The 12,169-nt window shown below is 43.0% G+C and overlaps 1 protein-coding gene across 1 annotated transcript in view; it reads right to left on the reverse strand.

Annotated features, from left to right (window-relative positions):
- Positions 1-12,169, reverse strand: part of KREMEN1 (kringle containing transmembrane protein 1) — a 149,672-nt gene that overhangs the window by 35,138 nt on the left and 102,365 nt on the right. The gene's annotated exons all lie outside the window — the stretch shown is intronic.

The raw sequence follows: 12,169 nt of genomic DNA on the forward strand, positions 1-12,169 counted from the left end.
GCATTCTATTAGCTTGATGAAGCAGAGTGTGCACAAGGGTTCAAGCGCACCCTCGGCTCTGATGTAGCAGAGCCGAGGCTGCACAAGGGTTCAAGCGCACCCTCGGCTCTGATGTAGGAGAGCCGAGGGTGCACTTGAACCCTTGTGCACCCTCAGCTCTGCTACATCAGAGCCGAGGGTGCGCTTGAACCCTTGTGCACACTCTGCTTCATCAAGCTAATAGAATGCATTGGCCAGCGCTGATTGGCCAATGTATTCTATTAGCCTGATGAAGTAGAGCTGAATGTGTGTGCTAAGCACACACATTCAGCTCTACTTCATCGGGCTAATAGAATGCATTGGCCAGCGCTGATTGGCCAGAGTACGGAACTCGACCAATCAGCGCTGGCTCTGCTGGAGGAGGCGGAGTCTAAGATCGCTCCACACCAGTCTCCATTCAGGTCCGACCTTAGACTCCGCCTCCTCCGGCAGAGCCAGCGCTGATTGGCCGAAGGCTGGCCAATGCATTCCTATGCGAATGCAGAGACTTAGCAGTGCTGAGTCAGTTTTGCTCAACTACACATCTGATGCACACTCGGCACTGCTACATCAGATGTAGCAATCTGATGTAGCAGAGCCGAGGGTGCACTAGAACCCCTGTGCAAACTCAGTTCACACTAATAGAATGCATTGGCCAGCGCTGATTGGCCAATGCATTCTATTAGCCCGATGAAGTAGAGCTGAATGTGTGTGCTAAGCACACACATTCAGCACTGCTTCATCAAGCCAATACAATGCATTAGCCAGTGCTGATTGGCCAGAGTACGGAATTCGGCCAATCAGCGCTGGCTCTGCTGGAGGAGGCGGAGTCTAAGGTCGGACCTGAATGGAGACTGGTGTGGAGCGATCTTAGACTCCGCCTCCTCCAGCAGAGCCAGCGCTGATTGGTCGAGTTCCGTACTCTGGCCAAACAGCGCTGGCCAATGCATTCTATTAGCCCGATGAAGTAGAGCTGAATGTGTGTGCTTAGCACACACATTCAGCTCTACTTCATCAGGCTAATAGAATACATTGGCCAATCAGCGCTGGCCAATGCATTCTATTAGCTTGATGAAGCAGAGTGTGCACAAGGGTTCAAGCGCACCCTCGGCTCTGATGTAGCAGAGCCGAGGCTGCACAAGGGTTCAAGTGCACCCTCGGCTCTCCTACATCAGAGCCGAGGGTGCGCTTGAACCCTTGTGCAGCCTCGGCTCTGCTACATCAGAGCCGAGGGTGCGCTTGAACCCTTGTGCACACTCTGCTTCATCAAGCTAATAGAATGCATTGGCCAGCACTGATTGGCCAGAGTACGGAATTCGGCCAATCAGCGCTGGCCAATGCATTCTATTAGCCCGATGAAGTAGAGCTGAATGTGTGTGCTAAGCACACACATTCAGCACTGCTTCATCACGCCAATACAATGCATTAGCCAGTGCTGATTGGCCAGAGTACGGAATTCGGCCAATCAGCGCTGGCTCTGCTGGAGGAGGCGGAGTCTAAGATCGCTCCACACCAGTCTCCATTCAGGTCCGACCTTAGACTCCGCCTCCTCCAGCAGAGCCAGCGCTGATTGGCCGAATTCCGTACTCTGGCCAATCAGCACTGGCTAATGCATTGTATTGGCTTGATGAAGCAGTGCTGAATGTGTGTGCTTAGCACACACATTCAGCTCTACTTCATCGGGCTAATAGAATGCATTGGCCAGCGCTGATTGGCCGAATTCCGTACTCTGGCCAATCAGCACTGGCTAATGCATTGTATTGGCTTGATGAAGCAGTGCTGAATGTGTGTGCTTAGCACACACATTCAGCTCTACTTCATCGGGCTAATAGAATGCATTGGCCAGCGCTGATTGGCCGAATTCCGTACTCTGGCCAATCAGCACTGGCTAATGCATTGTATTGGCTTGATGAAGCAGTGCTGAATGTGTGTGCTTAGCACACACATTCAGCTCTACTTCATCGGGCTAATAGAATGCATTGGCCAATCAGCGCTGGCCAATGCATTCTATTAGCGTGAACTGAGTTTGCACAGGGGTTCTAGTGCACCCTCGGCTCTGCTACATCAGATTGCTACATCTGATGTAGCAGTGCCGAGTGTGCATCAGATGTGTAGTTGAGCAAAACTGACTCAGCACTGCTAAGTCTGCATTCGCATAGGAATGCATTGGCCAGCCTTCGGCCAATCAGCGCTGGCTCTGCCGGAGGAGGCGGAGTCTAAGGTCGGACCTGAATGGAGACTGGTGTGGAGCGATCTTAGACTCCGCCTCCTCCAGCAGAGCCAGCGCTGATTGGCCGAATTCCGTACTCTGGCCAATCAGCACTGGCTAATGCATTGTATTGGCTTGATGAAGCAGTGCTGAATGTGTGTGCTTAGCACACACATTCAGCTCTACTTCATCGGGCTAATAGAATGCATTGGCCAGCGCTGATTGGCCGAATTCCGTACTCTGGCCAATCAGCACTGGCTAATGCATTGTATTGGCTTGATGAAGCAGTGCTGAATGTGTGTGCTTAGCACACACATTCAGCTCTACTTCATCGGGCTAATAGAATGCATTGGCCAATCAGCGCTGGCCAATGCATTCTATTAGCGTGAACTGAGTTTGCACAGGGGTTCTAGTGCACCCTCGGCTCTGCTACATCAGATTGCTACATCTGATGTAGCAGTGCCGAGTGTGCATCAGATGTGTAGTTGAGCAAAACTGACTCAGCACTGCTAAGTCTGCATTCGCATAGGAATGCATTGGCCAGCCTTCGGCCAATCAGCGCTGGCTCTGCCGGAGGAGGCGGAGTCTAAGGTCGGACCTGAATGGAGACTGGTGTGGAGCGATCTTAGACTCCGCCTCCTCCAGCAGAGCCAGCGCTGATTGGCCGAATTCCGTACTCTGGCCAATCAGCACTGGCTAATGCATTGTATTGGCTTGATGAAGCAGTGCTGAATGTGTGTGCTTAGCACACACATTCAGCTCTACTTCATCGGGCTAATAGAATGCATTGGCCAGCGCTGATTGGCCGAATTCCGTACTCTGGCCAATCAGCACTGGCTAATGCATTGTATTGGCTTGATGAAGCAGTGCTGAATGTGTGTGCTTAGCACACACATTCAGCTCTACTTCATCGGGCTAATAGAATGCATTGGCCAATCAGCGCTGGCCAATGCATTCTATTAGCGTGAACTGAGTTTGCACAGGGGTTCTAGTGCACCCTCGGCTCTGCTACATCAGATTGCTACATCTGATGTAGCAGTGCCGAGTGTGCATCAGATGTGTAGTTGAGCAAAACTGACTCAGCACTGCTAAGTCTGCATTCGCATAGGAATGCATTGGCCAGCCTTCGGCCAATCAGCGCTGGCTCTGCCGGAGGAGGCGGAGTCTAAGGTCGGACCTGAATGGAGACTGGTGTGGAGCTATCTTAGACTCCGCCTCCTCCAGCAGAGCCAGCGCTGATTGGTCGAGTTCCGTACTCTGGCCAATCAGCACTGGCCAATGCATTTCTATGGGGAAAAGTTAGCTTGCGAAAATCGCAAACTGACAGGGATTTCCATGAAATAAAGTGACTTTTATGCCCCCAGACATGCTTCCCCTGCTGTCCCAGTGTCATTCCAGGGTGTTGGTATCATTTCCTGGGGTGTCATAGTGGACTTGGTGACCCTCCAGACACGAATTTGGGTTTCCCCCTTAACGAGTTTATGTTCCCCATAGACTATAATGGGGTTCGAAACCCATTCGAACACTCGAACAGTGAGCGGCTGTTCGAATCGAATTTCGAACCTCGAACATTTTAGTGTTCGCTCATCTCTATCATGTACTCATGTGTTGTGCGCCTTGATCTTCTCACGCAGCTTTCGTGGCTTGTAATTGGGGAGAGCCAAGCTGTCTGGTTACACATCATAACTCTATAGTTACTACTTCTTTCCTTTTCGTATTCTTAGTTCTGTTTACTGCTAATGAGGGTTACAATATTTTGGCGGAAAGTTTCAAGGACGTTTTTGTCTCCAGGGACATTATTTATGTACCTATGATGGCTCTACATTACATTGTCAATCATCCACATTGCTAAAATCCTAATATAGTTACACCAGGGTAGAAAACATGCATCTGATTATTGTGCCCTTTATCATTGTAAAAGGTTACTTGTTAAAGTGAAGTTTAGAAAGTGGGTGAAAATCCACTGTATAACATTTCCTAGTTACAGGATATAAAAACTGCTGAGTAACTATAGTATTCAATACGTATATTGTACCTATTAAGGCTAAATTTACAGTTTTTAATTCTTTTTATTTTCAGGTTCTAATCTAAATTGACAATTCTGCTGGTTTCTCTATTCCACGTGGCAGCGCGTTATGGGAGATCAGATTATTTCTCCATTTTTGCTATTGATCAGTTTGTTCCTATCTGACTTCAAATTGAGAAATCTCCCTGGTGAAAATAATCTTCTTAGAATATCTTCACAAAAGCCTCTGTCTAGTCATATGTGCTTCAAATATACACTCCTCAAATTGCAACACTTCTGTTAAATCCAGCCCTGACTTTGGATGAAAATATGCAGAAAAATCTCTAACAAAAACGCTGCGCTTTTGCAACCTGGGGCTTTAGCATTAAGCTGGGCTCATACTGGGTTTTTTTTGGAGCGGATTTTGATGCGCAAAATCCGCTCCAAAAACCCTCTCGCGTGTCTGGATGCCGGTGTAGTGCACACAGAGTTTTCTGGCATTCAGTCGTCACATACCACTCCGGATTAGGCCCAAATGAATGGAGGAGGGAGTCTCACACATCAAGAAATGGCAAGCAGGAGCAAACCACTCATGGAAAAAGGAACTCATTGAATTCAATGGAAGGTTTTTTTGGAGCCGGATTTTGAGATTCCGTGTCATCCTGTGTGAATTCAGCTTTAAAATGATTGTCAGAGGAATGTGATGCCACACTTAATGCACTTGGATGCAAATACAAAAAGGCCCTACAGTATAATAAGTTACTGACAGCAGCCATTTTAGCTTGTCAAAGATGAATTCGAAATAGTACAGTTTCATTAAAAAAAATAAAATAAATTATAATATATATATATATATATATATATATATATATATATATAACTATATATATATATATATATATATATATATATATATATATATATATATATATATATATATATATGTATATCACAAACAATTTGGAGTATTCGGGTCAAACCTGGCTCGGTACGAATCGATTCGCCCATCTTTAGTTTTTTTTTTGCACAACTGGTAAATCTTATATAAACTATACAAATTTGATATCAATGTAATCGTATTGACCCAGTGAATAATAAATAAATAATTTATCAGGTTTTTTAACCACTTCCGGACCGCCCATAGACTATATATGTCCAGGAAGTGATTGTCTTGTTCTGACAGGACGTGCCAGTATGTCCTGTCAGAACACAGCAGCTGCACGGAGATCGTGCAGCTGCTTTTACTGGGAGCCGGCTGTAACTTCAGCCGGAGCTCCCAGAAAGATGGCAGGGAAGGTTTATTCCTGTCCCTGCCTTCTTGATCGCTGTGTATACAGCACTCAATTAGCACTGTATACACTGCTATGGGCGCCGCCTTGATGCGGCCTCCCTCTAACCCGGCGGTTATGTGATCTTACAAATGTTTTACAAGAGCTGCTGGGTCCTACAGGACCCACATCAGCTCTGTATACTGTGTATACAGCGTGCAGGAGGCTGTATTCCTTCTGCAACTGGGGCTAAATGTACCTGCCCCAGCTGCAGGGGAAATCAGCCTCCAGTACAAAAAAAAGTGATCAGATGTCCTCAAAGGTCTCTTATGACTTTATGGGGACACCATATAAAAAAAATATTAAAAAATTAATAGAAAAGTATAACTTTTAAAAAAAATAAAATAATTTAAAAAAATAAGTAAAATAATAAGTAAAATAATACCCAATAAAACGCAGTTATTAACGATTATAGCCCCACCCCCGACAACACCATACAAAATAAAAATTACCATAACGGAGAGGGAAAACTATTTTATAAAGTTTTTCAATGACACTTTGTGTTATTAAATAAAAAAAAAAAAAGAAAAGTGAAAACCAGACACAATTTCCCTCCTATTTTGTTTATATTTTTCTGGATATAAAAAAAATTAAAACATATTTGAAAATAAAAACAACATAAAAATAAAGCCCTATGAGTCCCCAAAAAAGACGCAAAAATTAGTTGAATGAGATGTATGATTAAAATGTTACAGCCCTTAAAACTGCACATACAATATAAACCAAAAATGTGTCTGGTCCTGGACCACAAATTGGCCCGGTACTGAAGTGGTTAAGCTGCACAAAGAATGGTGTAAGATTTATAGCATAAAAAGGCAGTGAAAAAAATGGCCATTTTTTTGTCTATTCCTTCCCAGAAAGGATAATAAATGTAAATCAATGAGATATATCTACCCCATAATAGTGCCATTGTATACTACCACTGGTCCTGCAAAAAACCCACACCCTCATACATAATAATTGGTAGTTATTATACACCCTGTTTTCTGAATTTATAGCAGTTTTCTCCTCTGTAGGCTATAGCTGTGGTTTGCAGTTTTCTTTAAGCTGGTGGGCTGAGACTAGCTGCCACAGTAAGTAGAGGAGAATCTACTCCTTAATTTTCCCTCACAAGGAGAGAAAGAACTCCAGGATCATGCAGAACTTCTATAAAGAAGAACTTACCTGTAAGTAAAGTAAGAGTAGAAAGTTCTTACTTAGCTGCAGCATAAGCCCAGATATATGTGTCTGTTTCAGTCTCCCTCATTTTCTGCTCCTCCCTTTCCCCTTTCAGTCTGATACATGGGATCTGCAGTCCGTCTCAAGACAGATATAGCAGGGATTCCAATTTAACAGTCGATTTAGCGGCAGGTGTAGTAAGACATCCAAATAAAAGGAGAAAGATGTATTTTTCTCCAGATTTCATGCTGCCTCTGGATCCAATTCCTTGACACTAAAGTCTTTATCTTAGGGGTTACATCACAAATCCCCTATTTGATCTTATTACATGACCTGTGCATTGATATGGTATTCACATATTTTTATTTATAGATGGAAGGCAGACCCTCAGTATTATTTTCTCCAGGCACCAACACGCTGTCTGCACCTATCTATAGTAACAATTATATATGTACATTTTTAATTGAAAGTGAATTTTGATGAATAATGAATAAAGGTGTTTTATGAAGAAGTAACTTATTGTTCGCACTACTGGCACATCTCCTAAGGATTTAATGTAAGTAAGATTTTTACGTTTCCCATAGCCTGAATTAAAAAAAAAATGAGCTCTAATTATAATATTCATCATTCAATAATAATTTCAGTACTGCTACATAGAAGAACTAAAGATAATAATTTAAGGAATAATTTAACCATTAGATTGACAGAAAAGCAGCATACGTGTGATCAAAGCTTTGCTAAGGGGGTGAATTGTTCAGGACACCTGCTGCATGTTTGGTAAGCGATCAGTCCTGTGTAGAATATAAAATCTGCACTGTAGGCTCATAATGAATACAAAGTAGGCAGAGTTGTACAAAATGCTGCAGGCTACAATTTGGCAGATGTACACTGTTTTAGAATAAAGAGGTAATCATACCTAGCCAGCCATAAATATAATAGCATTCAGTAGAAAATGAGTGTTAACCATTGTCAAACCAAAGGCATAAATCCTTCTGTTCCCGCAGAAATTCATTCCAAATGACATCTCCCCTTCATCTCTAAGACAGGGAGTGTTTTATTATCCCTCATCCCACCCTATCACCATCACAGAGCATATAAGGTTGACAGAGGTCATAGATTTGGCTTGAAAAACCCTTACAGAATCTGCAAACGGCAGAATGTTAAGGCTTCAGATCCATCAATCGCAGAGGCCAAGTTGAAATAATTTCGAGTAAGTCTAAAAAGTCGTGTTTTGTTACTGTGTTGATGTGCCATTGGTGTTGCTAACCTCTATTAAGCTGGTCCCAAGAGAAGAGCGGGTGGTAGTCAAACGTTGCGCTTGTTCTGTGCAGCAGTGTTTATGACACTGTATACATATTTTCTGACATGGTTATAGAAACATCAATAAAATATGTTAGAAATTCCACTGCTAACGTCCTCGCTATCAGTGTTAACCCCTCTCTTAGCACTTTGCTTTACTTACCAGTGCAATTCTAATACCTGCCTTAAAACAGTGAACTCCTATACTGGACATATAAAGCTGCTGAAACCAGCAGTGGCGATATATTAGCCTTAGAGGTATCCTGCAGTATTAATAAGAAGATACTTTGAGAAGGGATCTTGAAGGTGCTGGAGAATCGCTTCAGTATTTAAGATTGCAGACAGAACTTATTGAACAGAACTTATAGCATAGCTGTGAATAGGCCAAGTTTGCTATTTTGTTTATTTGCAAATCTGAAAAAATGTTCTCCAACTCCACATTTCTGGTTTGTATTTATAATAAGGGACAGCAAAAGTGAACAGAGGTCATATAGGTGACATATAGCATTGGAGCTCTGGTTCACATTATATTGGTTTACCAAAAATCCAAAATGATTTAGTATCTGTGTATAGCATTAGGTGGTATATTGGCATTAGAGTGGTTGAAAATGGTGAACAATGTGTATTTAAAGTTGGGTTGATGTGGATTTGGCCTATGTTGGGCAAAATAAGAATCTACAAGCCAAATCTATCATTCTCAAAGGAGATAATTGTATGTTCAGCCAAGTGTTCATGTGTATGAGAAGGTTGGAAAGATTAGTGTTTGGCTTGGCTAACAGCTATTATACGGTCACATTTAGTGGCCTGTCTGTATTTAGTAGTCATCATCTGGGAACCATACAGTAGCAAAACTTTCATTCTGAAACACAGATACATAATAGATTACATTATGTCTACATGTGCGCTGTCCTATCCATTCTCCTGGTCCGTTGCAGGACTAGGAGAACAGAAAAAAAAAAGGATTGCAACAGATCAGGGGCGGTTCACACTTGTGTCCAGTGTTCAGTTTGTGTACTCCATTGGTTTTCTGTCTTCAGCCCCGGCGAAACTGGACAGGGGGCGGAAAACCCGAAGGCCAGTTTTAAAACCCATTCACTTGAATGGGTTTGTAAATTTGAACACCTGCTGCCTGTCTGCAGGGAAACACTTTTTTTTTAGCTGGACACAAAGTCGGACATGCAGGACTTTGTGGGGAAACCAGTTTTTTTTAGCCAGACACAGACAGGCCACAGGCGGTCACCTTTACAAACATTCAAGTGACTAACCGACTGAATGCACACACCGGACACTGGGCGCAAGTGTGAATCTCCCCTCAAGGAAAAGAGGGACCCCATTGACTATAATGGGGTCTGTCAGGAATCTTTTTTTTTTTTGTTTAACTTCAATCACTGGATGAAATGGTTGGACTCCTTTGTCTGGCTATGTCTAAAAGATCTGTACCAGATAGACACCTGGCGCAGATGTGAACATAGCCATAGTGTAGCTACCTTTAAGGTTATATCTAAGACACAAATGGACAGTAACTGATGGCTCAATGTTAAAAAAAAAAAAACTGGACACTTACTGTCCTGCTTATTTTTTTGTCCACTTGAAAAAAAATGGACATGGTTGTAAACAGACACTAAAGGACACAAGATAAAATTCTTGTACGGACAATAGCCACGGACACTGTTGAACGGACACCAACGATAGTGTGAACACCCCCTGATAACTATTCCCCCCAAATTGTCACACTTAATAACAATGGCAGTGGATATCTAATAGCAAAATGTCTTTTTTTTATTGTCATAAGCCCATTTTTGCTGAGATAGACCAGTGAATTGCAAAGTGTAAAAGAGTGAAGGACTATGCTGCTTGCTCATGGGCCCAGGTATTGTAAGCAATTTGCTGAAAGCAATGTCAATGAAAAAAAAAAAAAATCTCTCAGTTTTATTGAACCTAAGCATGCCTATAAAGCTGGGTATATGTGTGTGCCAGGGAAGGGATAATGGTTGTCAGCAATGAAGCTGTGTCATAATAGAGCTCTATTATTGTATATTTAATGCCATTGCATACCATTCATACCTCATAGGAGCTGTATATAGTTTGGTATGGCAACTTTTATTTTTCTGCAAAGTATGGGCTGAGGATACTCTAGCGGTCTGAATGGACAGACTATAGGCACATACACTGGAATCAGGGTCGGACTGGCCCACCGGGGAACCAGGGAATCCCCCGGTGGGCCCCGAGCCCTGACTGTTAGTACTCATTTTGTTAATGCAGATACATTGGTTAGGGGCCCAATCGGAATGGCCAGAGGCCCTGATTGGGCACCTAACCAATGCATTTGCATTGACAAAATGAGGGCTAATAGTGTCAGGTGCTCGGTAACCTCGGGGGCCCCAGGCTGCAGGCAACAATGTAATAATTAAAGATGGCCGGCTGCCGGAAATAGCCCAGGTCCTCAGCACACAGGGCCACCTGCCAGTGCATACTTTCCCTATCGGGAGGACATAATTAATGCTGCAGTATCAGCTAATGGCTGCTTGTCTTTTAACCCTTCTGGGCACTTACCAGCCTAAGCTATCTCTGCCACTAGCTGCAACTTCATAAAGACTTGTCCATGCTGCCTGAACTACCCCCTCCTCCTCATAAACTAGTCAGTCATCCCTTAGATTGTATCGTGTGGGGACAGGAGCAGTCTTCTGCGATGCTTCACTTCTGGAAAACGTGAGTATATTCTTTTGGTAAAATCTGTATATTTAAAATGTATATATATATATACATTTCTTTCCTGTATATGTCTTGTATACTGTGTGAGTACTGTAGTTGTATATAGGTATGTGTGAGTATATACAGTATAATAATGTGTATGTATGAGTGTATGTGAGTATATATAGTATTCATACATTCATATAAGTATATATATGACATATATGAAAAACAAAAAAGTTGAAAATCTTCAGTAGTTGATACCTTTTTTAATTGCTAACTCATAATGATGACAGATTATAACGTTTCGAAGCTCTTGGCTTCTTCTTCAGATATATCTAAAAACAATTTCTGAAGGCTGCATATTTATGTACAACAGGACACTAGGAATAGAATTTTAGGAGGGAGGGGGGGAAGAGTGGAAGAGGCTTATTGGTATATACACGTAAACAATTCCACAGTTCCCAGGTTCTTATCAGTTCACAGAGTTTCTTTATGGCTGTCTCAGTTCAGTGATTTCTATAGGATGCCATGAACCCATGTGAGAGGTTCATCCCATTCTCCAGAGTGTTAAATAAGGTCATCAGCTTGTACTCATAAATCCATCTGTTCTTCCTGGATTTAAAATTCCCTCTTAGGACCAATAATGCATGATCCCTGCGGAGATCTGGTGGCAAGCACACGGATCCTATTATAGTGTATGGGGTCCGTGTGCTTTCACTAGCACACCACTTGCAGATGCGTTTGGTATTCCATTCGGGGGAGTCCTCATGCAGACTCCCTCGGACGGAATACCAACGCAGATGTGAACGAGGCCTAAGCCTTATAGTGTGATGTACAATATATTGAGATGATAAGGATTAGGTCCAACAGTGAGACGCAGCTAAAAAAACACTGTGGAAAAAAATAACTGGCCAGCCGTTGGCCATTTTTGGGAGGCTGCTCTTGCTTTTGTAGTTCATTACAGGAGCATACTGCGCAGGCGTTGGATGTTGGACTGAGACGGAAGACAGAAGAGGCGGGGTTGCAGCTGAAGATGGAGGCATCACTGGAGTGAGCTCTTGAGCAGCAGAGGGGACGCCCCTATCGCTGTTTGAGCGCTGAGACCCGCCCTCATGGCTGCGGAGAACTCATTTGTATACCAGTTAAAAACAGTATTTCTAAGGAACTGTGTCGCGTAGACCACGTCTAAAGGTAAGAGACGAGTAGCCTTTCTTAAGGTTATTCTGATGTGGTAATTAGAAAAAATGTTGGTTTAGTGGTAAAATCCCTTTAAAGGATTTATCCATCTTTCTAATATTGATGGCCAGTCCTTAGGATAGGCCATCAATATTACATTTGCGGCGATATAACAGCCAGGACCTCTGCAGATCAGTTTCCAGGACAGCGTGGCTACAGGTAATGGTAACATTTCTAGGAGCCACACTGCTCACTTGCCATACAGGATATAGCAGTGGGTTT

The sequence above is a fragment of the Leptodactylus fuscus genome, chromosome 1 (assembly GCF_031893055.1).
Source record: "Leptodactylus fuscus isolate aLepFus1 chromosome 1, aLepFus1.hap2, whole genome shotgun sequence".
Classification (NCBI taxonomy): domain Eukaryota; kingdom Metazoa; phylum Chordata; class Amphibia; order Anura; family Leptodactylidae; genus Leptodactylus; species Leptodactylus fuscus.